This window comes from Nipponia nippon, unplaced genomic scaffold (genome assembly GCF_047370975.1).
Source record: "Nipponia nippon isolate SJK-2023a ecotype South Korea unplaced genomic scaffold, ASM4737097v1 scaffold_12, whole genome shotgun sequence".
In the NCBI taxonomy this organism is placed as follows: domain Eukaryota; kingdom Metazoa; phylum Chordata; class Aves; order Pelecaniformes; family Threskiornithidae; genus Nipponia; species Nipponia nippon.
The window spans coordinates 10,422,872-10,449,811 of NW_028262313.1; the positions used below are offsets into that span (position 1 = coordinate 10,422,872).

Genomic DNA, 26,940 nt, shown 5'->3' on the forward strand with positions numbered 1-26,940 from the left:
TCGGAGGTTCCTGGAAGAAGTGGAAGGTAACTTCCTGACACAGCTGGTAAGCGAGCCAACCAGGGGAGGTGCCCCGCTGGACCTGCTGTTTATGAATAGAGAGGGCCTGGTGGGCACTGTGGTCGTCAGAGGCTGTCTTGGACTCAGTGACCATGACATGATAGAGTTTTCAATTCTTGGAGAAGTAAGGAAGGGGGTCAGCAAAACCGCTACCCTGAACTTTAGAAGGGCAGACTTGGGATTGTTTAGGAGTCTGGTTAGCAGAGTCCCTTGGGAGGCAGTCCTGAAGGGCAAAGGAGTCCAGGAAGGCTGGATGTTATTCAAGGAAGTCTCAAAGGCGCAGGAGCAGGCCGTCCCCATGTGCCGTAAGTCGAGCAGGCGGGGGAGAAGACTGGCCTGGCTGAACAGAGAGCTTTGGCTGGAACTCAGGAAAAAAAGGAGAGCCTACCACATTTGGAAGAAGGGGCAGGTGACTCAGGAGGACTACAAGGATGTTGTGAGGTTATGCAGGGAGAAGATTAGAAAAGCGAAGGCCCAGCTAAAACTTAAACTGGCCACCGCCGTTAAAGATAACAAAAAATGTTTTTACAAATATATCAGCAACAAAAGGAGGGCCAGGGAGAATCTCCCTCCTTTGTTGGATGCAGAAGGTAACTTTGCCACAAAGGATGAGAAGGCTGAGGTAGTTAATGCTTTCTTTGCCTCAGTCTTTAATAGTCAGACTGATCATCCTCGGGGTTTTCAGGTCTCTGAGCTGGGAGATGGAGATAGGATGCAGAATGAAGCCCCGGTTGTCGAAGAGGTGCCAGTCACCGACCTGCTCCTCTACCTGGATGCTCACAAGTCCGTGGGGCCAGACGGGATTCACCCGAGTATACTGAGGGAGCTGGCAGAGGAGCTGGCCACGCCACTCTCCATCATTTATCAGCAGTCCTGGTCAACTGGGGAGGTCTCAGATGACTGGAAGTTAGCAAATGTGACGCCCCTCTACAAGAAAGGTCGGAAGGAGGATCTGGGGAACTACATGCCTGTCAGCCTGACCTCGGTGCTGGGAAAAGTCATGGAGCAGATCATCTTGAGTGCCATTACGCGGCACGTGCGGGACAACCGGGGGATCAGGCTTGGCCAGCATGGGTTTATGAAAGGGAGGTCCTGCTTCACTAACCTGATCTCCTTCTATGATAAGGTGACCTGCTTAGTGGATGAGGGGAAGGCTGTGGACATTGTCTACTTGGACTTTAGTAAGGCCTTTGACACTGTCTCCCACAGCATTCTCCTGGAGAAGCTGGCTGCACACGGCTTGGATAAGTGCACTCTGTGCTGGGTTAAAAACTGGCTGGACGGCCGAGCCCAGAGAGTGGTGGTAAAGGGAGTCAAATCCAGTTGGCGGCCGGTCATGAGTGGTGTTCCCCAGGGCTCAGTACTGGGGCCGGTCCTGTTCAATATTTTCATGGATGATCTGGATGAGGGGATTGAGTGCACCCTCAGTAAGTTTGCAGACGACACCAAGTTGGGTGGAAGTGTTGATCTGCTGGAGGGTAGGAAAGCCCTACAGAGGGACCTCGACAGGCTGGATTGATGGGCTGGGGTCAACTGTATGAGATTCAACAAGGCTAAGTGCTGTGTCCTGCACTTGGGTCACAACAACCCCATGCAATGCTCCAGGCTTGGGGAGTAGTGGCCGGAGAGCTGCCTGGCAGAAAAGGACCTGGGGGTGTTGGTTGACAGCTGCCATGAACATGAGCCAGCAGTGTGCTCAGTTGGCCAAGGGGGCCAGTGGCATCCTGGCTTGTATCAGGAATAGTGTGGCCAGCAGGACCAGGGAGGTGATAGTGCCCCTGTATTCGGCACTGGTGAGGCCGCACCTCGAGTACTGTGTTCGGTTTTGGGCCTCTCACTACAAGTAGGACATCAAGGTGCTGGAGCGTGTCCAGAGAAGGGCAACGAAGCTGGTGAAGGGTCTGGAGCACAAGTTTTATGAGGAGCGGCTGAGGGAGCTGGGGTTGTTTAGCCTGGAGAAGAGGAGGCTGAGCGGAGACCTTATTGCTCTCTACCTGAAAGGAGGTTGTAGCAAGGTGGGGGTTGGTCTCTTCTCCCTAGTAACAAGTGATAGGACGAGAGGAAATGGCCTCAAGCTGCGCCAGGGGAAGTTTAGGTTGGATATTAGGAAAAACTTCTTCACCGAAAGGGTAGTCAGGCATTGGAACAGGCTGCCCTGGGAAGTGGTTGAGTCTCCATCCCTGGAGGTATTTAAAAGACGTGTGGATGTGGTGCTCAAGGACATGGTTTAGTGGTGGACTTGGCAGTGATAGGTTAACGGTTGGACTCGATGATCTTAAGGGTCTTTTCCAACCTTAACGATTCTATGATTCTATATATTCAGTGGCATTTACACAAGTAATCTATCAAGCCCAACCAGTGATCGAAGGACAATGGATTCAGTAATTTAAACTGTCCTTAGAAGAAGTGTATTTCCATTCCAAAAAGACACCTTTGCTCTTGTTAGGCACTACAAGTAGTGTTGGAATCATTATATCTTTGTAACTGGTAACCCTCAAAGCAGTTGGATAGCTTTATCCAGGAACTGCTGCCCATCCAACAGAGAAGAAAAATATGTAGCCCCAGGGGAAGGTATTCAAAACCCTTGCCAAAGAAAGGGCAGAAAACCCACAGTCAGAGTGACATTCATCCCTCTGTGAGTTCAATCTCTGGGAGTTACTCAGTGCTCCATTCCTGTCTCTTAGAAGTTTCAAAAGGTGAACAAATGCAGTTTACATCTGTGTGCTTTCTCAATACGTTTTTTACTACAACTTTGTTTTCCTGCTACCTGATAAAATTCTTATACAGCATATACATAAACAGGGGTAATGGATGCAACATAGCCAAATACAGGACTAAAATAGCAAAGGTGGTTGTGGCTCCTGTGCTAGCAGTAAGGATTCTGTAGCATAACATTTTATAACACCTTTATTTGAGAAAACTAGCAACTCTGTAAGCCATCACAGTTGTTGAAGAGCTGCTTTACTATGATATCCAAGAATGGTTACCAGTCTTTCCTCCTATGGGCATTTCTGCAGGACAAATGAATTCCAAAATACATTCTGGTTATATTTGATCTTCTGTTATTTGTTACTGTAACAAAGTTTTCTGAACTTTAAAATCTCATATCACTGTTCTGAACTTCAGGTTTCAACCCAGAAAAAGAGAAGTGTCATATTTTCTTTGGAGGAAGCTTATGTATCAGCACAAGCAAAAAGCAAGATTATCATTTTAGTAGGCAGACTAAAAAACTTTACTGACTAATATACTCACCTAATGGTGATAACATTGTCTTATTTGTGGACCAGCCTTTGCCAGAATGCAAAAAAGAGAGCATCCATAGAAAACTAACAAACAAATTAAAACAAAATCTTTTCAGCTATGGAGGTCACTGCTACAGGATATTGTCCAAGTCAATAAGTTAATACTTTTATATATATATATATTCATTAAACCCGAAATGACCAGAGCACAGTAAATTTTGTTGTTTTTTTTTTTAGTTTTGTCTGCTGTATTAATCTTTGTGATTCATGATCTGTGAGCAGGTCAGCCAATAATTTTCTAGTGTAGAATTCTTTCTCTTTCCCTTTATGCTTCAAAAACAGAATAATGGTTAAATAATGGGACTAAGTAAGTAGCCAAGTAAGGCTACTGATCTGATGCAGTAAGACATCTGTGTTTCTCCAGTAGAAGCAGGAATTTCTCTTACAGGAAAGATGAAATGTTTGAAGCCAAATTTACCATGGATATTAATCCACTCAGTGAAGCTGAGATATGCTTGCTGACTTATAATAGATAATTTGACCTTTGAACTTCTTATTTAGACTCCTTTGTTTTCATGCCAGTGTGTAAGAGAACTAAATGCATAAAGCTGAAGAGATGACTAAGGTAGGTAACTTGGGTTTTTTGATTAATCAACATTTAAATCTAAGTATTATGCATAGACATACGTCAGAGGAATTCCAGGACACTTGTATCTTCACAAAGCAAGCCCTGTGTCTTTGATGGAGATGAGCCAATGTGTTTTTGTCCTAATGAAATTCTTTTTTGTCAGCTCACTAACTGATGAATAATTATTCATAGGCCTTGAAGAATACAAGTCAAATAATTTCTGTGAACTGGTTCAGAAAGGGGGAAACACAACCATCCCTTCAGATACTGATCCTGAGCATGTGCGAGTACAAGGGGTAGCCATTTCAAAGACAGAGGTTGACATATTTTTGCACAAGAGGTCCGTGGGTTTTGAATCAAGGCAGGAATCATGTTGCCTGTGGACTTTGAAACATCAGTTGGCTGGTTTTTAGTTTTTAGACATTTTATTTCTATGCTCTCTCGCATCTTGTTTTCTTGCAGAATGCCATTTATTACAAGATTCTCCAGTCAGAGGACAGATGATTTTGTTTCATCAGCTTGAACTTGCACACTGAGAGTTTTGCCTTTCATAATAGCCTTTGATTCCATCTGTTAGGTTTATTCCTCCACAGGCAGAATCCATCAACTCTGTAGCATACGCATATGTGCCATGTATGCTGACCTGACAATCTTTGCATGTAGGTTCCTAAATTATAGTGGGGGTTTAAGAAAAAGGGTTGAGATGGGTATGTCTGCAAAAATTCCCCCACATCAAAAATGTTCAGAACCAAGCTCATCATATGCTCTCTTCCTACTGAATTCTGTTTGAAGCCACTAAAAATTTTGCTGTTTTGTGGGTAAAACAATGTAAGGTGGATACATACATATACATACATATGCATACAAAATCTGCAAGAGTGAGTAGAAATTAAAGGCTTTTTCCTGGAAATGATATGCAGAAGTTGAGAAGGAGGGACTGAAAAATCACTTCTGAAATAGAGGCATCTGAATAGAAAGCTTAGAGCGTGGATTTGAATGCTCGGATTAGCAGGCAGGTATTTTCAGTCATTGTTGATGGATCTTCACTTTTACGGTGACAATAACAGAAGAGAATATTGTTCAGCAGTTGTGGGATTGGTACCTAAATGTTCAAAGGTTCATTTAAGCATCTAGATGTCTCATTAATAGACTCCTGTTGCATACATTATAATCCCCTAACCAAGTACAAGATTCCTCAGAGGTGTCCTACGTGGCTGCCCTCTTCTATGAAGAGCTATCTAGAAAAAATGGTTCATCAAGGAAATGCCTTTCTTGAAACTCTTGAGAGATTTGATAGAAATGGGAGAATAAATGCCATGTTCAGCGACTATTGAAAGTTACAGACCAAAAATATTGTGAGGTTAAGTGTGAGGATGAAGATATGCAGTCCTTATTAACTATTCTGGATAACTTGTAACACTTTCAGCAGTGAGGTCTGACACTGAGCTTTGAAGTCACCTTATAAATGGAAGTGGCAGGACCATTTCCTTTTTGGAAACATTATCCCTTTACCAGCTTGGTGGTTGGTTTTTGGTTTCTTTTTTTTTTTTTCTTTTTCCTGTCAATATTAGGACAACAAAGCGTTCATAGGTTGCTGTTATGGAAATACCTAATTTCTGTATGTAGCTATAACAACTGCATGTTCAAACTAGGTATATAATCATCTGACCTTTTAGAAACAAACCCTGAAAATATTATGTATTAGGAATCGTGCACTGAAGAGAAAATCCTGGATATTGCAAGCACTAACGTCTGTCTTTGCTCTTACAGCTTATCTTTAGAGAAAGAAATGGGAACCTGGTAATGGTCATGTAATGACTGGCTATGTTTTTCAGTGTGATCCAAGATGATGAAAATTACTTACTGTTCTAAATCTGGAATGATTTAATACATTACTGTAAAATACACAGTGAGTAAAGTTTTAGTTTTGCCTGGAAGTAGGCAGGAAAATGGAAAACTCTTCATTTATTAAAATCAACAGCTTTTCTTGCTCTTTTGGGTGAGGTAGGGTAAGTATTTTACAGGAACAGGAAAGTATTGAATACTTCTTAGTTGCCGAATATAACCGAAGTATCATGGTCAGTTTCTTGTTTGACAGAAGGAAGGAGTTGTCATACCCTTGGGTGTCTTGTAGAATCTCATTTAATGGCCCACAGAGGCCATTTTACACATCTTGCGACCCAGCAATGAGAAAAATAACCATCTGTCTAATTTACAAGGTCAGATTGTTGACACATTGATCTTATTTCCTAATCTTTAATAGACTGTTCAAAATTTCATTTGACTTTCATATCCTCTTACCTGCAGACACTGTTGCTCAAATAATGGCAGCATTGCCACCCGACACCATCTGTGTGCATTGCCAAATGCTAAATTAAAATCACAGCATTAAATATTCCCTTTTCTGTGTTATCATTGCATTTAATACTACCACTCATTTAAAAAGACAATAAAACATGAAACTGCAAGGTTCAGCTATGTTTTTATAATTAACACTACAGTATAGTTGTGTTTTAGAATGCTGTGCAGAGTGTAATGAGTAAAAAGATCTATTGTATAGCAGCTAATCATGTAGATATGATAACAAAAGACTATTTCCCCTTGGGTTCAATACACTCTTTTTTTCTTGATATTGCAGCAAAGAAAGGAATTAACAGTTTATTATTGTAATGGGCACAATTAAACTTATACAGTGTCAAATTAATATTTTAAAAAACTGTCTTGATATGTAAGATTTGGGTTTTTTTAAGAAAAGACAGTAAATAATTTGTTTTTGAGAGAATTAATATCATATTAATACTGAACTATAGCAAATGAATGCAGTAACCAGCTGTACTTAACTAGATCAATGAACAGTAAACATGCATAATATCTTTTTTAATTTTTTTTTTTTTTTTCCCCAAAAAAACTTCTTTATAAACAGGTGTTAGGATGACCTTCTCTCATGGTAGAAAAATACATGATGCCTAATAGCATCCCTGAATGTTGAGAACAATTGGCTCCTGAATTGATGATAGCGTTATCTTAATAGCAACTTATGTTTTCTAGCTTGTTCCAGTGAGGTGTTGCAAAATCTAGGGAAATTTGCCACAGAATGTAGGTCTTTTAAAGTACTCACCTCTCACAACAGTAGAGTTAGGAATAAATGTAGATGCACAATTGTGGTGGATTGACCCTGGCTGGATGCCAGGTGCCCACCAAAGCCGCTCTATCACTCACTCCCCCTCCTCAGCTGAACAGGGGAGAGAAAATATAATGAAAGGCTCCTGGGTCAAGATAAGGACAGGGAGACATCACTCACAAGATAACGTCACGGGCAAAACAGTCTCAACTTGGGGAAATTAGTTTAATTTATTACCAATCAAATCAGAGTAGGGTAATGAGAAAATAAAAACAATCTTAAAACACCTCCACCTCACTCCTCCCTTCTTCCCAGGCTTAACTTTACTCCTGATTTCTCTGCCTCCTCCCCCCACGCGGCGTAGGGGGACAGGGAATGGTTGTGGTCAGTTCATCACACGTTGTCTCTGCCACTCCTTCCTCCTCAGGGGGAGGACTCCTCACACTCTTCCCCTGCTCAAGCGTGGAGTCCCTTCCACGGGAGACAGTCCTCCATGAACTTCTCCAACGTGAGTCCTTCCCACAAGCTGCAGTTCTTCATGAACTGCTCCAGCGTGGATCTCCCGTGGGGTCACAAGTCCTGCCAGCAAACCTGCTCCAGTGTGGGCTCCTCTGTTTCCACAGGTCCACAGGTCCTGCCAGGAGCCTGATCCAGTGCAGGCTTCCCATGGGGTCACAACCTCCTTTGGGCATCCACCTGCTTCAGCATGGGGTCCTCCACGGGCTGCAGGTGGATATCTGTTCCACCACTAACCTCCATGGGCTGCAGGGACACAGCCTGCCTCACCATGGTCTTCACCAGGGGCTGCAGAGGAATCTCTGCTTTGGCGCCTGGAGCACCTCCTCCCCCTCCTTCTTCACTGATCTTGGTGTCTGCAGGGCTGTTCCTCTCACATATTCTCACTCCTCTCTCCGGCTGCAGTTGCCGTTGCACAGCAACTTTTTCCTCTTCTTAAATATGTTATCCCAAAGGCACCACCACTGTTGCTGATGGACTCGACCTTGGCCAGCGGTGGGTCCATCTTGGAGATGGCTGGCATTGGCCCTGTCAGACATAAGGGAAGCTTCTGGCATCTTCTCACGGAAGCCACCCCTATAGCTCCCCTGCTACCAAAACCTTGCCATGCAAACCCAATACAGGTGAACTAGGTCCGTCTCAAATTCTGGCTGGGGTGCAATTTCCCAGCAGTCTTCATTGCCATGTTCTTCTCATCACAGAAAATGTTCAAACTGAAAATAAATATTTACTTTCTTTGAAAGATCAGGGTGGATCCAAACTTGTCCTACTTCCATGTCTGCTATAAAAGCGGCAAAGTTAGAAATTCATATTTTCTATGCCTGTAAAGTCTTTAACCACACAAGCCTAAGGGTATGCAGAATGCTAATCTTTCCATATCTATTATAGTAATGGGACCTTATACACATGCACACCCTTTGCCTTTCATAATAGCAACGTTAGATATTGATTTGCAGTCTAGTACTAGTGTCCACACAGAAATCAGCCTTAACTTGAACTAATGTTAAAGAAATGGTTCATCATTTTGCAGCTCCAAAGAACATTCTTTATTTTGTGGGTGGGGTGTGGGAGGATACGAGTTACAAAATTTGAGACAAAACTTAGCTGAGAGTGTCTCAAACCTTATACAAGCACTGTTCACATTTACTTAATAAGCTATTTGTCATGTTCAAAGAGGAGACACAAAATAATGACTAATAAAATAATTTATTGGGTTTAATAATCCTTGGACTAATTTTCATATTTAGAAAGATGTTTCTAACATTAGAACCAATAAATTTTCTAGAAATTACTCTTAACAGAATGATTTGATAACATTGATTATTCCTTCACTGTTCGGACAAATAACAAAAAATATAAATCTTGCTCTTTACAGCAATCAGTTGAGTAAGGCACTGTAATATCCCTTTCTTCACAGAATATGATGTACTTCCAGTCACTTCAAGCATTTTCCTAAGGGCAAGGAATTGCTTTCACTGTTTTCCCTAAGAAAACATAAAATGGCATAACCTGATTAATATTTCTTGTTTTTTCAAGTGCTATGAAAAGCACTTAGCAGTATGAATTAAAAGCAGTTGGTGGTTCTTCAAGGGGACAGTAAACTAGAACCTTCACTTTAAATAATTATGGAATCTCTCAAACAAAACCAGTTTCAGGACTAAAAATTTCAATTAATAACCTATCCTGACCTTTTTTCCCCTTCTCAGTAGGCTTTTTGCCTCTTTTGTCAAAAAGCACCATTTACTCTTGTTCTCCAGTCTCACAGACGTGCTCTGAATTTTCCCTGGCCAGCATTTCTCTCTCTAATGATAATACAGCTAATAGGTCATAGAATTAAATTTGTGGATTCATAGCACATTTGGGAAAAAATTCTGGGTTAAAAAAATAATAAATCTTATCCCCACATTCTTTCTTTATTCTAGATAATCACTTAATAAGTAATTCTGCCACCACTGCAGGTCTGCATAATTTCATGCACACAAAGCACTTTTTTTTATTCTTTATGTAGAGATATTTCTACATAGGGTCAGTCTTAGTGGTACCACAGAAAAAGAAGGTTAGGAGGACATAGTAGTATTTGATAAATAAAATACATGTTTGAGCAAGTGCTCAAAGAGGAAAGGATTAGTAAGAGGAAAGGATTAGTAATTCAGAAGATGGTATTTCGGGCTTTAAGAAGGATAAAGAATAGCATAACAAGGAAATATTTTATCTCCTTGAGCAAGTTGACAATCTGGATAATCACCACAGAAGATCAAACATGAAAATAATTGGCCTTCCAGAGTATGCTGAAAGGTCTGACTTTATAAAATGCATTCACTCGTAGAGATCTGTCTGCAAGACACAATTCATATTTTCTAAGTCACAGAAAAAGCTCACTGACCCTGGACATGGTAAGAAAGCAAGATCACTTCATGCGAAATTTGAGATAGGAAATATGTATTAAAAATAGCCTGTGGATGAAGGGAAATTCTATGGGGAAAAAATAGGGAGACAAGCCTAAAAATTATCTGTTGAAATGTCTAGAGGGTAAAGAAATCTTTAGGTCCATACGAGTTGAGTGCTCTGACATTCCTGCTAATACCTGCCTACAGTGAGAATGGATTATGAAGGTCTAAGGCTTTTTTCATTTACCAGAAATACAAATGAACTGAAGGCTAACTAAAGAATTATTATTTAAGGCCAGATTCATCCCCTTTTTAAACTCTGTGGAAGGATTCTGTGAATATGGAAACCATAGGATCCCCTCAGGGAGTTCATTCTTCTCCTATTTTATTGCACTCTCCCAACAGGAAGATTATCGGATCCCTGGAGACTCTAGGGCTCATTCAGATATCGCTGTATTTTAGGATTTTCATCAGGTTTTCATTAGATAAGTGTAAATATAAATCGTATTGCAAGATCTTCATTTAATTTCTCTTCCAAATACGAACCTCCTCTGCTGGTCCTGAAAAATTGATTTTTCTACCCTGAGGATGAGGATAGTATTAATTTTGCCTGTATGCCTAACGGAAAGCCTTGAATCAATTCTGCCCGGTTCTTTCATTTTTGATTGGGTAAGTTGTTTGCTAAGCTAGTTCAAAGCTGGGCATAGAAATGTTTTAATTATTTGGGCTCTTGGTTAGACCTTTGTTGAGTCTGGCTAGATAGCTGTATAAGTACCTCTAGTATGCACAACAGAGGACTAAGCTTTTAAAAATGTGGAGCTCCCACTTCCACCCTTACGCAAAATCATTACTCTCTCAAACTGCTGAACATTCAATAGCTCCAAATAGAAGAATGGCTGATCAAAGTTTAGGAGCTCTTGAAGAAATCTGATTGTTTCATTCATCTGCTTAAGTGGGCATTTGCTAAAGGCTGATTTCTGGGTGAACGTGACCTAGACAGTTTTAAGTGTGGTGAGTCCATGGGAAAGTTTCACCCTTAAAAACTTGAATCTTGACCTCTCTACTCAGTCAAAACTTACATTAACATCAGCAATAATTGATCACAAAGTAAAGTAAGCAGACTGACGCTCAAAGAGAACTTTCTGGACAAATGCGTCCACAAAAGTGCTCTACTATTTTGCAACTGATTTGCACGTATCAGTCCTATTTAATTAAGTTTTCTTCACATGTTAAATAGTTTCATCCTAAGTGTCAAATAGTTTTTTGCATTAAACAAATGTAACTGTTTTGATGGAAAGCTTCTTAGAAACAGAGTGCTCTTTGAAAAGGAACCACTGTGTGACTGCAGAAACTAGCTTGGATCCACACAGAAAAACAGAAGCAAGAGTGAACAGTGATTAAGATCATATAGATGGGTAGGTTCTTACATGTCCCTGTTCCCAGCCTATGGCTTTCATTCTTATAAGAATGGAAGAAATCTGAAGCAGACTATTGGTGCTTGCAAAATCTTTTTTGTTCTAATGGAAGATGTATTCTGTGCATGCATGAGTTAATCTAACCTCTAATACTGGAGGTGTGCCTTAAAAAAAAAAAAAAATAAAAGTCTAATGCATGTTGAAGTCAATGCAATGCACTGACTGTATTGCATTTTGAGTCAGCACCATAACAATTTCTAGTTTAACTGATGTACAGCTCACAGAGCTGTGACTTAAGTTGCATGCTAGAGAACTGACCAGAATGTTCTTCTATAAGGCCAACAAAAGATATTGATGAAATGGTATTAAATACACATACTTATTTTGTCTGAGGAAAAAATGTGATCTAAATAGTGTTAAATTATTTTATCAAATTGTAGTTGCTCTCCGAAAGAAAATGCTATTATTTATTTATGTTACAGTGTATTTGTAAGGCAGTTTCAATAAAATCAAAGCGTTTTGTTACGACAGAAATGTAAAACCTAATGAAAATGTGTCCTCTCTTAAATTGAAAGGAGTGTCTTGAAAACAGTGGGAAAAGAAAAGAATGTTGTTGAACATTTTCATTGCTCAAGAAATTATTATTATTTTTTGTTGATAATGATATAGAAAGGGTTAATTTTAAAGAATTGTCACATGTTGTGGTTTTACATAGCTCTGAATAATTAAAATCTGTTGTACTTAGTATTAGACACTACAGATCTTTAACCTTTCTCTGTTGAATCACCTTTGAAATGTTGTATACTATCTTATTTTATTGCAGATCGGGAGAAATAAGAGTCTGCTATAGTGTTGACATATACTATCCAATACGCTGAGTCTACCAAAAAGGTAAAAGCTCAACTACACATAACAAAGAATGAGATAAGTGGAGAGGAAACTGGTGCTGAACATTGTGAGCTAATACTAACAACTCAAGCATTTTGAATAGGAAAGGTAATTACTGGTACCTGAATAAACTTGTGTTCTCACTGAATTTTATGTGATTAAAACAAAAAGGGCACAACATTTTGTCCCTCACAATCATTGTGTGGTTGCAAGGATATCAGAATAAAAGTGTATTAGTGATACAGTTTTTATTCATTTGGGAAGGAAATTAACTATGCTAACTAAAAGATAAGCCAAGTTTATACAGGTATAGTTATGTCCATGATAGGAGTGTATTCGTTAAAAAATACAAATACATATATACTGCTAATTGAAAGATTTTTTTGTCTTCCAAAATCTTCCCGTAGTTCTCTAAGTTGGCATCCATCTCTTGGCTCCAGTGGAATGGAATTGCATTTTACCCATTTGAAAGCTCTATGCATGTACTGGTGGAAATATATAGCCTAGAGTTTCTTGGGTTGTATCTATTTTTCAGAACAGACAATACAATACTGTGTTGTCTTAAAACAATAATAGCTATTTGTGTAACTTTATCTCACCTCCATAGAGATCAGTAGTCATTTAATTGGGTGACCAGGGCCTTTCTAGGAAAAGAAAAGTAGTAGTTTTTCCTGTGTTGCAAAACACCCCCTGTGGAGGGGTTTCGAATTTTTGAGTTAATGAGAAATAACCTCCATTCTGATGTTGTATAGCAGGTAGAGTTGTGAGTCAATTTAGCAAATAGCACAGGCAGAAATCTCATAACTGAGTATGAAATTTTACATGAACATAATGTCCTCATTAGCATTTGGACCATCTAGCATACAGATGCTAATCCTAAAAATATCTTTCACAGTGTTTGCCTCATTTTTGAGTTCTAGTAACAGTAAATCCAATGAATTCATTGTGTTTATACAGTGGAGCTTTTTAGATTCAGTATATCCAATTACCAAAGAGAATGCAGTTGGGAAAACATTCTATTAAAAAAATAAAAGGCTGTTATATTATGTTATTTCATGTCATGCTACCATCTGTAATATCACAGCATTCCATGCAAAGAAACCATTCTCAAATCACATTAGTAGCTTGGCTTATCCATGTCTCTGCACTGAGAAAGCCAAGAAATAGAGAAAAGCTATGTCTCTGATGAAACTGCCTTATGTCTAATTAACTGTGGATAACAAATGAGTTTCTAATATTGACAGTTCTCCACAAACTTGAGGACAATTGGCAAGAGTGTTCAGATCATCTCAATAGAAAAAAAGGAATATGTGGAACAAGATGGTCACTTAGCAAGCTAGCAGCCAAACTGTAAGGCTGTGTGAAAATTGACATTTTGAAATACACCCAGGAGAAAAAAATGGCAGAAGAGGACTGTGTGGGTAACAAATATATGACCTTTGCAGAAGATGCTCCTTGGAAAGCATATGTCTACATTGCCTTTTAGCTGAAAGTCTTCAATACTATTGTTTCTAGGGGTTGAATTTTAGGTAGTAGGATGCAGCAAACTGGGAGAGATTTTCCGTCAGATTTAATTATGCAATTGTAATATGACTGTTCTCCAACAGCAACAATCCTCATCATCTGTCTCAACCAAGGGGAAAAATTCTTTTGGCTACAATTGTCACTTAGAATAAAAGAGCAGACCGAGACCAAATGATGCTCTGTGGAAGCAGACATACACACCAATTAAAAAGTGCACTCCTAGTTGTTCGTACTAGAACATTTGCAATGCTTCTTGTTTTAAGTAAAAGTTTTACAGCTAATTTACAGCTAATTATGAGGGTATGGGAAATACTATGTTCTTAATGAAGCTTTGTGTGATGTCTTTCCAGTGCTTATTTATAGTGTACACTTGGGTCTGGGAGACTAATTGCTTATCAGAGGATGTAGCACTAATGAAATAAAAATTTGGCTATATTCTCAGTAAAAATCAAGTGGCTGCAGCTTGGCTGTGAATGACAGCACAGTGATTTTGCAGCCGTGCTCAGATATGTGACTATGTTGAGGCCTCTTCGGCTGGGAGAGACAAGCATCACTACCTAACAGCATATCAACTGTTACTCTATATAAGGACTGGGAAGCAGGAGAGAACCAAGGATGCTAAACAGGGAGTTCCTACAGCTGCAATCTGGGCAAGGAGAGAAAGGGAACTCAATGTCTGTATCTCCTTGTCTCTCTTCCATAAATCCATCTCTGAAGGCTGATTATTTTAACCTTATGTACCTATCCTGGAAAAGGAGCAAACATATAGGGCTGGTGTGCAATCTGTTTAATTCAGGCATGACAGCCTAGCTTCCCCTGCTCGCTGAACTAGGGGTATTTAAGGCAAAGGAAAAACTCTCTCTTGTGCTTCTGAAGCTTGCTTAAATAAATTGTTGATATTTTTCCTCTGGACTGTAGACCCAAGACAAAACCTTACTAATGCTGAGAAAAAGAACTTGTGACTGTTGAGAGCCTATCCCATGGTCTCCCATGGGTTATGACAGATACCACCATGTCAAATGTTTACAACTAGGATGGGCCAAACAAATTAAATATAACTAGGCAGTCTGTAACACACCTCTACCTTGCAGTTTCTGGAATAGATATAAAATGGAGTATATCAGGCCAAAAGAAGGACAGAAGGTTGAGTCAGATGTAAAGATAATTTATGATATAGGCTTTTCTTGTCATGCATATTAATCATGTAATTGCTGAAAAAAAAAACCCCTTTCTACTTTTATTGTCTAAGGGGTTAAAATTTCCTTCTGTTTTACTTGTTTCCAGCCCTATTTTTCATCTAGAATTCAATTATTTTCAAACTATTGGTTTCTTTCTGTGGTATTTTTATGAAACTGGAATACCGTATTGTTCTTTGTTCTGCCAGGTCATCTTTTGAGCATTAAATTATTGTTCTCTTTCAGCCTAGGTGCCATTCTCTCGTGATCTCACATAATGACTAATTTAGTAACAGAGTACTTAGAATGTTTCTCACCTTGAAACTGGTAGTTAAAAAAAATCTTTTATTTGGTTTCTCCCCCAATGATCATCCTGTAGTATATTTCTAATTTGTAGCAAATGTTATTGCACTATGAATATTTTGACAGGATCAAATATTTTCTGCTTGAATTAAGCAGGTTGCAAATGAAAAGGTTCACTATACATTTCATTCATTTATTTATTTTCACAAAGTAGTCTACTCCCTGCATAATTCTGTACAGTCAATGAGTAAGGTAATAATCCATGTCAGGAAGTTTATTGGATTGTGGTTGAAGTGTATCAAAGATATTGTTTCAACTCAAAGTTCTGTAACAGTAGAAGTTCTGTTACACTATTTCAATATTACATTATAATTTCTATGCATAAATACGTTTAATTTTCTTTTTTTTTCTTGTAGAGACCCTGTGCTGGTTTTGGCTGGGATAGAGTTAATTTTTTCCATAGTAGCTGGTATGGGGCTATGTTTTGGATTTGTGCTGAAACAGTGCTGATAACACAGGGATGTTTTAGTTACTGCTGAGCCATGCTTACACAGAGTCAAGGCCTTTTCTGCTTCTCATCCCACCCCACCAGCGAGGAGGCTTGGGGGGGCACAAGAAGTTGGGAGGGGACATGGCTGGGACAGCTGACCCCAACTGACCCAAGGGATATCCCATACCATATGACGTCATGCTCAGCATAGAAATCTGGGGAAGAAGAAAGAAGTCAGGGACGTTCAGAGTGATGGTGTTTGTCTTCCCAAGTAACTGTTACGCATGATGGAGTCCTGCTTTCCTGGGAATGGCTGAACACCTGCCTGATGATGGGAAGGAGTGAATGAGTTCCTTGTTTTGCTTTGCTTGTGTGCACAGCTTTTGCTGTACCTATTAAACTGTCTTTATCTCAACCCATGAGTTTTCTCACTTTTACTCTTCTGATTCTCTCCCCCATCCCAGCAGGGAGGGGTGAGCAAGCAGCTGGGTGGGGCTTAGTTGCCAGCTGGGGTTAAACCACAACAGACGCACATACACTTCCAAATGCTAATGCTTGGTCATTTATGAGGCAATATTTTTGATACATTTTGTTAGTTCTGGTATTATGAGGCATCTAGTTTTCCAGTGTACAAATTTCTGCAGGGACATTTTTCTTTATCACAGTAATTAGTCAAGAAATATTAAAGCCTCAAGGGGAGAAATACCTTGGAACAGCACTGGGGCACCACTGCCAAGTGAAGAATTTGGAAGAAAGTAGGGAAAGACATGTGGACAGACTTGATAACACGTGGAACAGGCACTCGAAAGGGAGATACTGTTTCATTACAAAGATAGCGTATCTAGGAAATCAAACCTATGGGACAGCTCTTTTATTATTAAAACCATGCTTATAATCATAAACGATGGGAAATGGGAAAGTGCTGAAAAAAAGGCCCACTGTAGTTCATTAGAAAAATGCTGTACCAAAGTCTGGGCATTCCAGTCTTTTCAGTACCTTTATTGAACATAATGTTTCCTGAGTTACAATAATCTATATAATTGGCTATAAGCATTAATGCATTCATGGGGAACTCCTGAATGTGAAAGACGAAAATTAGGCTCAAGAAAATCTGTTTCTGAAACTTTCCTCATGAAAGTAAACCTACTTTTGTGAATTAAGTCCATCAGGCTTTACGCAATGCCAGGGCTGGAGGAATGAACTCTTAGTCTTTCTCACACAAACTCTACAAGAGATTTTAAATGAAGTGGATTCTATCATAAAAGCAAAGAAAAGTTTAGACAACATTAAAAAAGGGATATAAAACCTCTACACCATTGCTGAGACAGCTCTACAAGCATCTCCTATGCCACCTATCAGCACTCTGCAGGATGGGGTAAATTATGGGTTTTATGGCTGGAATTTTTGTGCAGTATTTGCTACAAAGTTAGCACTGGGATAGCAAGTCCCTGGCTATGAGTTCTCTGTGTGTCCGTGTTCACAGACCAAATGGATCCCTAAATAAGAACTATAACAGGAAGGGCTACAAAATCAGTTTGTGGCTAAGAAGATGGAGTTTTGTGGTAGAGTGGATTATTAGGGATGGTATTCCTCTTTTGCTTCCCTCTGGCAAGCCGAAGCTGAGATCTGGTGGGAGGCACAGCATCTGGGCCAAAGAGAAGAAGCAGAACACTGACTTTGCTAAATAAACCATAGGAGGGTTGGAATAAGGAGCCACACTTCAGGAGGTGACTAATGTGTTTTTTCTCTGGATCTGACAGGATTGACTGTTCTGTCCTCTTGCTGTTTTGGTCTGTTTAAAAATTAACAACTATGAATAGAAATAGATGAAAGACTGTAGCAAGCAGTTTCCTAGTTTCAAATGAGCAGACTCATGGGTACATTTTTACTTCTCTGCAGTTGAGGAAATATTGCTGATTCCCTTCAGATATAAATTTCTTTAAGTTATTTTTGTGGACCAAATGGGGCTTTTATTTTTATTTAGGCTCCCAGACACTGTTTACCCTATATATGGATGTCAAAATAGATTTTGTGAAAAACCAGGGCTGTGGAAATCAGCATCTGGTTTTATTTGATCACCTAATGATAGATGATCTAACAAACATGGAATAGAGAGATCTAGAGGAGCTCATGGAGACATAAAAAGGCTGTGAAAACAAGAGATTCTGGAGATTCAGTGTAATATCAGGACCATGCTTTTTGCCTTCTGCTCCTTAAAGCAACTAGTACAATGGCCGAGGCCTTGTAAATATTTTGGTCATGCAAATAGTAATAGTGAACTAAGACCCTTTTCAGATCAGGGATGATGCCTTTTCACTGTCTCTCAAGAAATGCTCCAAAAGGAGGGAAAGCAGCTGTGGAACCACACAGCCTCTTAGTTAGTTAGATGGGACACAAGAATATAAAAACTCTCTAATGATCTGATGGACACATTAGAGCAGTTCTCCTGTAGCTGGTTTTGCCAGATATTTTTCACCTTTGTAGTTAAAGACTTTAAATGGTTTATGAGGATCCTGGAGGTCTTTTATGATGTGCTCTTGGATAGTAGTAATCACTAGCATAGATAATAGGTTCCTCCATGCAGAGAATTTGGATCCTGAGAAAACTGTTTCACTTCCTATATGTCCTTTAAAGGATGAGGGGAGAAGATTATCTTCATCTTTACTCTTTTGTACATTATCTTTCAGGGTTTCCTTTTCAAAATTCCCTGCTTTTTAAGCGTTTGTCTCCCCACAGAGGACATTATTATTTTTATTGTGATACGAATACAGTTAAAAATAACATGTCATTAGATAGAATTCTTAACATATTTCTATCTCTAATAACACACAAAACAGAGTTCCTTTGGAGGCCAAAGACAGGAGTGTTTATTTTCTCTTTGTGTTTGCATATAAAGGCTTTATTGCCAGACTTTGTTTTTTTTAATTCAAATGTTTGTATTCAGCAGCTTGCTTTCTGAGTCTGTGCAACGATGCAGTATGAATTGTAATGAAGGAATTGCTAAACTGAATAAATCTTTGGGTCACAAGTACAAAAGTAATGACTTAAAAATCCACAGTACAAGTTGCAGAGTGTGAGTTAATATGAGTTAGAAGGTAAGCATGCTTGTGCTTTGAGCTATCATCTTAGGCTTTTCAGTCAACTGAACTGGTAGAGACCCAGACCGCGATTATGGCATTACTTAAATCTGAGATAAATTCAGTCCTGTCTTTCCAATTGCCACGGCTACATGATCTCCCTGGCTCCATTGTGCTGACACTAGCACTTGTGTGGCCACTTGGTGAGCTGCATCAGTCCTCTCAAGGAATAGGAACGGGATAGTTGTTTGGATGTCTGGATGGATGGTCCTCTTCAGCAGCATTCTGGGCTAATGCCAGAATGTATATAACCAAGGCCTCGTGTTCTTAGGGCCAAGGATCTGTAAGTCAGTTACCAAATAAGCTATTTCAGAGTTCATTTTACTGTGTTCATTCGCAAACAGAGGAAAAATCTTCAGCCAAGTAGAATTTACTTTTTTAATCAGGTTTCCATACAGCTGTAATCCTGAATGTGCCTCTGTAGTAAGTAGGTTGAAACACCAAAACCAGCTATATTGGCCATGGTAGGGCTGTGAAAACAGCTATTCACTGTTGAAACATTATTTTTTGCAGATATTTGCAAATCTTGCTTAACTTCATTTGGTGGGTGAGGTGAAAAAATTTTTTTGCCAGCTCAGCAGTTAAACTCCAGTTCTTCTGTTTGTCCTGCAAAGTTATTTAAATTATTCATAGCTTCATACATTTGAAAATCAGAAGGGACCATTATAATCTTGTAGTCTGACCTTCTGCATGACACAGGCCAGATTTCCCCCAGTAATTCCAATATTGTCCCTATAACTAATGCAGTGTAGGAAGATATTCTGATTTAGTTCGCACTTGTATTTTCAGTATTTGAAGGGCATATCTAAAGTCAAACTGTGTTAGATAAATGATTTCCTGCCTCATCCTTCTAAAGTGCTGGGACTACATATCTGGAACTTTTATAGTTCTGTTTGGTTTTTATTTGTTCTTATTGTCATACATTTATCTTTGAATGGTAAGGCCAGATGCACATGATTTTAGGTTCCTTGTTTCCATCAAATTTGAAGATTGGTGGCTAAACTATACATTTGTAGGCCTGACCCTACTTATTTTGTCTCTCAGAAGCATAGATTTGCTAAAATATTTCTTAGTGCTTAGCCTGGAAAAAAATATATTCATGTTCGCTCTTACGTCTGACTTTGAGCGTCAGGGTAAGACCACAGAAATCTACTCCAAGACTGACTCAAAGGAAGAAAATACAGTTTCAGCTAGTGTCTCAAAAGACAATAACTTCCCTGTACTTTAATTTCCTCAGTGGTTAGAAAGAAACATGAGCTTTTGGATAATCCAGTTGTATCTGAGTTTGCAAGGGCTATACTAAACTGCCATTGCTTTTATCAGTGATTTAAATCATAAATGGTTATCTGCCTTTTAGGAAAAAAAAAAAAAAACAAAACATTAAGCTGGTTTTTATGGAACTAAAATCTTTTTGATTGAGCTGCTTTGGCCTTTTTTATGAAAAATCATAATTTATGCAGATAGAGCTACTTGGTGTATATGTGTGCTAGAAATGGGGCAGGGATTTAATGAGAGAAAACACCATTTTAGTGGTTTAGATGGCTTCACAACTTGGAAGACATTTGGAGGTGTTGATACTGGCATTGAAATTCAACATCTTATCAGCAAACCTGACTATAATTCATTGGAGACAAAAATTCAGAAGACAGGTCTCAACATCAGTCAGCCACCAACTGCTGAAATGGCAAACAAGCCTACCATTAATTCTGTAAGTAAGTGCTGCCTGTCACAGGCGTATCAGAGAGACAGCTATAAAATAACTACTGTATTAAGCTAAAAAGAAACTGTGAGGACCAAGCACATTGCAAAGATTAAATAAATCCACAGCTCAAATATTTCAGAGAATGACGATTAAGATAACAACTGCGATTGTAATGTATCTTATGTATATTATGAACTTCGGACTGCAAGCTGAAGTCATGCACAAGAATATGGTAGAACTGGCTTATTCTTCTACTAGGTATATCTTCTTTTGCAGGGATATGTAGTAATAAGGATTGTTTATGTTTAAGTCTCATATCCTTGTTCTCCTTTTCTTGTTTCTCCCCTCCTCTTTCTGATATTGATTGATTTTTTTAATTATCAAAAGTTTTCTTTCGTTTTAAGTTCCTGAGGATTTAATGTGAGTCTAGCCTCTTTGTTGCAAAAGGAGAAACTGGATTCAGAAATGCAGAACACAAGTATTGCTGCCAGTGATGAATCAGGTCTTGCATAGAACGGCAAATAATTAAAATTGCAAGTAGTACAAAAGGTAATCTCAACCTGTCTATTAATCTGAATTAGTGTCTGAGAGGGAATTTAAATCTCATTTACTTGAAAGGTAGTAGAATTATTAGTGAAATTTTTGTAGAATTTTTCATGAGGTCAAAACTGTCCAGTATTTTCTTTGTAAAACTGTAGCACAAAGTAGGAAGTATTAAAGCTGCAGTGAGTACAAATTTGGAAATCATGTGTAGAGGAAGAACCATCATTTTGTAAGAAGTCCTGGATAACTTTGAAGAATGGAGTGATGAATTAGGTTAAAATGCAGCAATGTGTGAGCATCATGTACATAGGAAAGTAATGACTATTTCTTCTAGAGAAAGAGGCTTCGCAATTGCAAATGGTTCAGTAGATCAAGGAGATAATTTTGATGACAGAATGACCAGAGTTGTCAGTATGGTATAGTTGTTGGAACACTATATATAATTTTGGAATACATTAGGGAAGGTGTTTCCAGGGGGAATGGGAAAGTATCAATATTGTTGCTTAAGAGCCTGCTAAGACCTTATTATTCAAGTTATACAGCATCAAAAAAGAATTAGTATTGGAATGGGTCCAGAGAAGAGCTGGGCTGATGGACAGAATAGAAAAGAGGAGGAGACTGAAAGAGGAAACTTCTAGAAGGACAGAGAGGTCTCATCCATCCTGCATAGTGAAGCACGATAGAAGGGTTGTATGTGTTTGGGATTAGCTAGATGCCCAGAAATTCCACGAACACATGGGATCAACATGTCTCGGTAAAATTTATAGTTGATGCACAAGAAGTCCAGTATGTTTTGATCCATCTATGTGGAATGAAGGGTTGCTGCATTTGTACCATTCAGCATATTTACATACCCTGTGTGGAATTCTGGACAGAAAGGTGGCAATCCTGCTTTTGCTCCAAAGCAACCTTAGTTGATCTTACCAGTGGAGGTTTTTTTTTTTCCCTGCTTTTTTATGAAAGTACCGACAAACTGTGTACAAGAACAAATTATAGCTTGATATTACCTCCAAGAAGAAAAATATAAAAAAGAAACCAGGTATGAATGAAAAAGGGACCTCTTCAAGTGAACCTTTGAATTTCACCCCAGGGTTATCTTTCTTTATCATCAAAGAAAAAAAAAAGTCCACTTTCTTCTTTCATTTTCTTTAACAGTAGAATATAAAATTATAGATCTGTTTGAAAAAAATATATCAGAGCATCTAATTTTAACAAGCTTTAAAACTTATGCTCTTTTTTGTGGTAGAGGTTAAGGCATTTTGGTATTTCATTAGTAAATATGTCTTTTTATTGTAAATATGTCTTTAAATTACTGTGCAGTCACTATTTAGTCTCCTGACAATAATTATAGTCTTTGTTACAAATACTGTATGTTTGCTATATAACCTATACCTCCAGTAACTTGCATCTCAGAAATTACTGGGGCTTGAAGATGAATTCACAGGTAAGCCATGCCACATTACAGGAGAAGACCATGGGGTTTATTGGGCTACGAGAAGCAAGTAACAAAAGACTGGAATAAATTTGTCTTTGTAGACTTCATATAGAAGTATTTGATACGCTGCTAAATTACATATAACTCTTAAACCATTCAAGTGAGAATATAGTACTTTATCTCAATAAAATATAGTATGGATTTTTATTCATCACAATATGCTGCAAATACAGACATCAATCATAATATATGATTTTTCAGATAATTTTCTTTTTTGAGTCAATAGAAAGTACTGTTGATGTAAAATTAAACTCATGGATAGTTAAGCTTAGGGTTAAATCTCATTTGCCCTACTCATTCAGGTTTCTGTGGCTTTCTGAAATCTCATTCTTTCAAAGAAATATAACTTCAAAGAAGTATGGCTAGAACTGAGAGACAAAATGACTTCTCTATGCATTGAAAACTTAAAATTTACAAAAAGGATTTTGTATCTAAAACTGACAAAAATCACTCTCAGAATTTTCACAAGTTCCTATTGAAAACAAAATTACATGAATCAGTCTTTGGTTGTAATGGAAAGTTTTATTTCAATATCAAGTTGTAAATTACTTTTTTGAGTTTTTTAACAGTATATTGGAAAATCATGGAAAAAAATAGAAGCGTTTTATTTCCAGCATTTTCCAACAGTCTACATCTCAAAGTTACTTTAAGCAGAAATTTAAATCAGACCTTTAAAGGATAGCAGGCTTTTTTAACGTGTAGGTATGAGGAAGCATAAGATAGGGGAGTAGCAATATAGATTTTGACTTGATAAGCCATAACCTGACTAGTAAACACTACTGGTGGACTTTGTCAATTAAGCTATTTTCAACAGGGAAGCAAAGTAAGACACAAAGATATCAGAATATTTAGATGAAGTGAGAAGCCAGATTAATGGAAAAATTACTACTTGGGCTCCATTCAGAATAGCTGATAAGAAACTAGGATGCTCGAAGTGGAGCAAACAGCTGTGGAACCTGGGAACGGAGAGAACTGCTAATGTGGTGGAAATTCCCTTGTGTTTACTGGTGTGCAGGATCTGTACTGGTTCAGCTTTCTTTTCAGAGTTCATGCAGTTCATGGAATATATGATAGAAATCAACAGGAAGATTTATATCTCACCTTTAGTTTTGTTGGTGACCAGTTTCCTATCTTGCAGCATAATGAAGCATCCATAATTAGCTAAAACCTTAAATTATAGCTTTGAGGTAACCTTGTGTATAACATAAATATTTCTAAAATGATTTTTCTAAAAAGTATTGTTCCTTCCCACAGCATTCTCCTGGAGAAGCTGGCTGCTCACGGCTTGGATGGGTGCACTCTATGCTGGGTTAAAAACTGGCTGGACGGCCGAGCCCAGAGAGTGGTGGTAAACGGAGTCAAATCCAGTTGGCGGCCGGTCATGAGTGGTGTTCCCCAGGGCTCAGTACTGGGGCCGGTCCTGTTCAACATCCTCATTGATGATCTGGATGAGGGGATCGAGTGCACCCTCAGTAAGTTTGCAGATGACACCAAGTTGGGTGGAAGTGTTGATCTGCTGGAGGGTAGGAAGGCTGTACAGAGGGACCTGGACAGGCTGGATCGTTGGGCCAGGGCCAACTGCATGAGGTTCAACAAGGCTAAGTGCTGTGTCCTGCACTTGGGTCACAACAACCCCATGCAACGCTACAGGCTTGGGGAGTAGTGGCTGGAGAGCTGTCTGGCGGAAAAGGACCTAGGGGTGTTGGTCAACAGCTGCCATGAACATGAGCCAGCAGTGTGCTCAGTTGGCCAAGGGGGCCAGTGGCATCCTGGCTTGTAACAGGAATAGTGTGGCCAGCAGGACCAGGGAGGTGATAGTGCCTCTGTACTTGGCACTGGTGAGGCCGCACCTCGAGTACTGTGTTCAGTTTTGAGCCCCTCACTACAGGAAGGACATCAAGGTGCTGGAGCATGTCTAAAGAAGGGCAACGAAGCTGGTGAAGGGTCTGGAGCACGTCTTATGAGGAGCGGCTGAGGGAGCTGGGGTTGTTTAGTCTGGAGAAGAGGAGGCTGAAGGGAGACCTTATTGCTCTCTACAACTACCTGAAAGGAGGTTGTAGCAAGGTGGGGGTTGGTCTCTTCTCCCTAGTAACAAGTGATAGGACGAGAGGAAATAGCCTCAAGCTGTGCCAGGGGAGGTTTAGGTTAGACATTAGGAAAAACTTCTTCACCGAGGGGGTGGTCAAGCATTGGAACAGGCTGCCCTGGGAAGTGGTTGAGTCTCCATCCCTGGATGTATTTAAAAGACGTGTAGATGTGGTGCTCGAGGACATGGTTTAGTGGTGGACTTGGCAGTGATAGGTTAATAGTTGGACTCGATGATCTTAAGGGTCTTTTCCAACCTTAATGATTCTATGATTCTATGATTCTATTCCTATTACTGAAGACCTGAAGATAAATTTTATACATCCAGTGAGGTATGGGAAATTAATTTTTACAGCAGTATTTTATAATGAATATTATTCACTAATTTATCAAAATTTTTGCTGTTATTTCTTCACCTCAGATTTTACATTCCCTGAAAAGTACATAGCAAAATAATTTTTCTTCATTTAAATAAGGTGTTTGGTTTACTGGTAAATTTTCCAGTACTTATGTATCAGTAGTCCAATGTAAATTTAAAATTTATCATATTGAAAGCAAAAGTTATGAACACTTTAAATTTTTATTCATTATGCCATGGCTTCATACATTATAATGGGTCAAAACATTTATTATTAGAAGTTATACACATAACAAACCCTAGTAATATTCTCAATATTTAGCAAATATCAACAGAAAGTTTTGTTATTGCAATTGTTAGCTGGGATTTTAGCAAGCTGTTTGCCAGTTGAACTCATTAACAGTTCATACCAAGATTACCTGAGTGCACCAAACTTATATTCATGATTTATTAGCTTTGTTATGAACTATTTACAAATGGATTCTCAGTATCAAATGAAATCTAAATATTTCGGAATTCAGGAAGAAAACCAAGAAACCGCAATATATCCTGCTGTATCCTTTTAAAAAGTTGGGCAGTGAGAGAACTTTATTAGTAATTTTTCATGGCTCTGCAAACACACAGAGAGAGAGCTCTGTGCATCTCAAAGAGGTTTTCTTGCTGTTAGAGATCTTCTGCCCATGTCTTCCACATGAGAGCTTCAGTTTCTTCTCCATGCTGAACCAGTTTCATTCCTCCTCAGTGGTTTTGCCAGACCAAAGTCTGTCCTGTTCCTGTCTCCTGATTCACGTGGAAGTTAACTCTGGATGTAGAACTTACTGTTAAATTCTGCCAGCCTGTTTATATTCAAAACACTTCACCTCATGATTTTTGCCACTGAGAGCAGTAGCACTCTAGTTGAACTTCTCCGCTGTGATCAAATAGGGACAATTCTCTACTGTTCAACATAAACTTCAGCATTTTGAAGCTCATCACCATCTTAGAAAGGAATGAATCAAGGTTCAGTCTGAGCAACTTGTATTATCACTTATGCATAGTGTAACATGTGTCCTCCAGTCTCCTTTAATACTGTTTTGTTCTCTGCAGTAAATTTTCAGTGTTTCAGTGTCATTTTGAGTGATTTATTTTGTTGATGGAGTTCTGTGCAAATTTGTAGCTACTTATTCATACGGAGCATTGTTTTTTCACGGGTGAAAATTATGTCTCATAGCTTTGAAGCTACTCTCTTAAAGAAGCCCAGTTAAGAGGAGAAAGTCCTGTTTTGTATTTTAATTAATATTGTGCAAAACACTTTACTGGAAACACTTTTATAAAACATAGAAACAAGATGTATCTTCAGAACAGCAGTGCTCATATTTGCACTTCCACATAGTATGTTATTTATAAGCATTTATAATGGGAATTTTAGTAAGTAAATATTAAATTTAGTAATACGTATTAAACAGTTTGGATATGATATTCATCTCAGTTTCGTGCAATTTCCATTGATGATTTCCTTGCTAAACTATGGAAATATTTCTATGAGCATAATTTTGCATAATCTGGTGATCAATAGTACATTTTCCATTTTAATGTGGCAAAAATTCTTTACAGTCTAAGTTAATGTCAGAATTTATAGAGACTAAACTGAATGCTTATTACAACAGTGACTTGAGTTAATGCAATAAGCCCATAGATAGAGTGCCGCGTTAGGGCAGAAGATGCTTCTCAGTAGGCTTTGAATGAAAAAGATGAATTCTTATGATAGCACTCTTATGCTAGCACTTCCACGACTAAATTTCATGGGTATGTTTTACCTCAAACACATCTACAAATGTTTGATTGTGTAATAAAGTAATACTTATAGGGCATCTCTGTTACATTCTTTCTTC

At 38.8% G+C, this 26,940-nt stretch overlaps 1 protein-coding gene across 29 annotated transcripts in view; it reads left to right on the plus strand.

Annotated features, from left to right (window-relative positions):
• Nucleotides 1–26,940, plus strand: part of LOC148056695 (uncharacterized) — a 471,302-nt gene that overhangs the window by 274,875 nt on the left and 169,487 nt on the right. For 25 of the 29 annotated variants that reach the window (XR_015702619.1, XR_015702620.1, XR_015702622.1 and 22 more), the window contains one exon: nt 12,193–12,260. The exons of the other annotated variants lie outside the window; for them this stretch is intronic. The gene's annotated coding sequence lies outside the window, so the exon portion shown is untranslated. The remainder of the gene's footprint in view (nt 1–12,192; nt 12,261–26,940) is intronic. 29 annotated transcript variants of the gene reach the window in all.